The sequence below is a fragment of the Coffea arabica genome, chromosome 10e (assembly GCF_036785885.1).
Source record: "Coffea arabica cultivar ET-39 chromosome 10e, Coffea Arabica ET-39 HiFi, whole genome shotgun sequence".
Classification (NCBI taxonomy): domain Eukaryota; kingdom Viridiplantae; phylum Streptophyta; class Magnoliopsida; order Gentianales; family Rubiaceae; genus Coffea; species Coffea arabica.
Genome location: NC_092328.1, coordinates 18453682 through 18457620, shown reverse-complemented (window position 1 = coordinate 18457620; position 3939 = coordinate 18453682). Strand labels below are relative to the sequence as shown.

At 37.7% G+C, this 3939-nt stretch overlaps 1 pseudogene; it reads left to right on the top strand.

The window, feature by feature from the left end:
* The first annotated feature begins 240 nt into the window (after window positions 1–240).
* On the top strand, window positions 241–2420 carry LOC113712132 (beta-amyrin 6-beta-monooxygenase-like; annotated as a pseudogene).
* The last annotated feature ends 1519 nt before the right edge of the window (window positions 2421–3939 follow it).

The following is a 3939-nucleotide window of genomic DNA, read 5'->3' as shown; positions in this document are numbered from 1 at the left end:
CTTCTGCTGACTAATGTTCTTATAATGCATGGTTGTTGCAGTCCAGTATTATTTTAGTCCTTGATTCCTAATATTGTATTCTAGTACACTATTGCTGACTCGTGTTCTTATAATATTCCTGAATGCCGGCAAAGGATAATTTCTAGTCCTTCATCTGCTATAAGTAGTCTAGCTTGCTTCATCATTTCAGTCATCTACTACCATATAGCCTCTTTCAGTTTTAGCACCAAGGAGGAATCAATGGAGACCTTGGTCCAATACCTTTTGCCTCTTGTGCTGTTCCCTCTATCTATCGGTCTCGTTTTCTTCCTTCGCAAGCGCGGTTCTGGTAGGGTGAATCTTCCCCTTGGATCATCCGGATGGCCAATGCTGGGAGAAAATATACCGTTTGCCTTGTTAGGTAGTCAGAAATTCGTAAAAGACAGAATGGAGAAGTGCTCACCAGAGGTATTTCAGACCTCTTTGATGGGAGAAAGAATGGCAATATTTTGTGGTGCACAAGGGAACAAATTTCTGTTCACCAACATGAACAAACTTCTAACCTCATGGTGGCCTCAATCCATGAAGAAAGCTTTGCTCTTCCCTGAATTTGTTGAAAATTCCTTGAAGGAGGTATCAACTCTGAAGCATGGTTCGAAGTCTCGGCTGAGACCGAGATGACTCGACCGAGTCGTCACCGTCTCGGCCCCTACCGATACGATACCGTGACGAAACGATACCGAGATACTTGACTCACCGAGAAATCGGCCGAGACGTCACAGCGACGGATTGACTCGGCCGAGTCACACCGAATCACTCCGAGTTATCCCGAGTCAGGACAAGAAATCGGCCGAGTTACACCGCGACGGATTGACTCGGCCATTTCTTTTGCTATTTTTTATTATTTTTGTTTAGCATACTTTTTTTATATTATTAACAATTTTTAGAATATTAAATACTTTAAAATTTGCGTCTCACAGAGACCACGACCGATATGTCGAGACCGATGTGGAACGTTCCGGGCCACGACCGCAACCGCGACTTTGAACCATGCTCTGAAGCGTAGTTTTATGCACGATATTCTCAAGCCTGAAGCTCTGAAACAGTACATTCCCGTCATGGATGCTATGGCTCGCGAACACATTGAAAAAGAATGGTTTCCAAATAGTGAAGTAAAAGTGTTCCCTCTATAGAAAAAATACACTTTCGATTTGGCTTGTCGATTGTTCATGAGTATTGAAGATCTAGACCACATTAAAAGGTTGGCCGATCCCTTCCATCTTGTTACTAATGGGATGTTCTCTGTGCCAATTGATTTGCCTGGCACGGCTTACAACGGTGCAATCAAAGGTGGAAAGACGGTTCGTGAGGAGCTACTGAAGATCATCAGGAACAGAAGAAATGAGCTAATGCAAAGCAAAGAAACAGCAGGATGCGATCTTTTGTCACGAATGCTTCTTGTTACTGATGAAGATGGCCAGTTCATGAGTGAAATGGAGATCTCAAACAACATAATTGGTTTACTTGTGGCTAGCTACAAGACCACCAGCACTTCAGTTACCTTTGTCTTGAAACACCTTGCTGAGTTTCCACACATTTACAACGAAGTCTACAGAGGTATCAAGCAGAAATTTGTTCCCATGACTATTTATTTGGTCAATATATATGATTTACTTAAAACTATTTATTCACATGACTATTTTGCTTGATGATCACAGAGATGATGGCAATTGCAAAGACAAAAGGGCCAAATGATTTGCTGAGTTGGAAGGACATTGAAAAGATGAAGTACTCCTGGAATGTTGCCCGTGAATGACTTCGTGTCACGCCACCTGCTCAGGGAGCCTTCAGAGAATCAGTCACGGATTTCACCTACGCTGGTTTTACTATTCCAAAGGGATGGAAGGTATGTATATAGACATTAAAGCAAAATCTTAAGTGACAAATTCACCGTTTTCTTAACGTGGTATTGCGTAATTGGCTATGGACAATGCTGACTTTGAGATTTTGATGCCTAATAAGGACTGAATCATCAAAGCTTACTAATAAAAGCAAAATTTTGTTTGTGCTTCAATCACAACACACATATTTGTTCCTTTCCGTTAATCTTAACTATGTGTTATAAATGCACAAATTTGCAGACGTTTTGGATTGTACACACAACACACAAGAATCCCAAGTATTTTCCCGACCCTGAAAAGTTTGATCCATCAAGGTTTGAGGGAAGTGGTCCAGAACCATATACTTTTGTGCCTTTCGGGGGAGGACCACGAATGTGCCCTGGGAAGGAGTATGCTCGATTGGAAGTCCTGGTTTTCATGTACAATGTGGTGAGAAGCTTCAAGCTGGAAAAATTGATCCCAGATGAAAAGACAGTGATCCATTCATCTCCTGTGCCCGTCAAGGGTCTACCGGTTTGCCTCCAACCTCATGGAAATTAACTATGAACATTTTCATAGAAGGGACTGAATTGTGTATTTGATGTTTTCATTTTACCGGTTGCAGCAAAAATAACGGGCACAGCCTTGACCACATGTATAATTCTTTTCAAAAAGTTTGTGCCAGATTCCCAGTTTCTACAAGTTAATGGTACAAATTATTAATTGTTATCAATTCGTCTAGTAAAATTTCCATAATAATCAACTTATGCTCTTTATATTTGGTACAACTTTTCCAATGGTATTTGAGCTTACATCAGATTACACTGTAGCTGGAGAAACTCCCAGTGCATTTAATTGCTGTTGAACTTCTAAGTATCTTGTACTTAGAAATTTCATTGCTGGACTTTCCAAAAAAATTCTTGGGATATTGGAACCAAATGTAGTTGAATCATATGCGGGCAAATATGTTGTTCAATTACTACATGATTTGGGTTTCAATAAAATTGTTTTGAAAGGAGATTCACAAAAGGTCATCAAAATGTTGGACCATTTGGAATCTGATGATTCATTATATGGTTTGTTGGTTGACGATGGTATTATCTTATGTCAAGATTTCATTTATTGGGAAGTTTCATGGATTCCTAGATCGTTTAATGTTCCTACTCATAACCTTGATAAGTATGCTGTTAATCTTTTAAATTCTTGTATATGGAAAAACTCTCATCCATCTTTTATTAGTTCTGCACTTGTTGCAGATTTGATCTCATGATTAATAAAATTATTCTATTTTATTATAAAAAAAACTTCTAAGTATCTTGTAGAATATAATAATCATGATGACCGTTCTTGAGACATAAATATGCCATGAAGCAGAATGTCAAAAAATGTAGACTAAAGAAACTGTACGATGAGGGCAATTATATATTTCATGGAGTAAGTTTGTTGTCTTGAATTGCCAATGAAGATCTCATTGTGCTTTGAAAATGTGGAAAGCTTCTCATTTCAAAATGTATGTGCGTTTGATTTGAATTGCTTCAGCACTCTTATTAATATATGTGTCTTAATCTGCGGCCTAGTTAGTTATAAAGAATATGAAAGTTGACCTAATTAAGAGGATTTTTACATTTTGGGCCATGCACAGTCATAATAATACTATAAAAGAATATAGAGAACAAGGGTAGGAGTTTGTTGCATATCAATAGTTAAAGTATATTTAAAATAAGAGGTTGGCCCAAGTATTCTTTACACCGATTAGGGCCCATCTTGAACCTCTATAAAATCAAAAATTAGTTTTTAGATGATCTTGAGATTCCTAATTTGACTCTCAATTTCTTCTTTTACTCTTGTAACTTATAGAGTTTAAAATCTTCTCTTGAATCAAATAAAGAAATTAGTTCTGCTTTTCGTGCATTCCATGACTTCTTAAACTCTGTAGTGAAGAGCTTAGCTTGATTTTGGTTTTTTTTTTGTTGAGAATTTAGAATGTGCCTGTGAAAAATTAATTGAAGAACATCTTTAGAAGTCTTTCGAAAGGGTTTTATGAGATAAACTGCCAATTAAACAAAGATATAATTTCAAA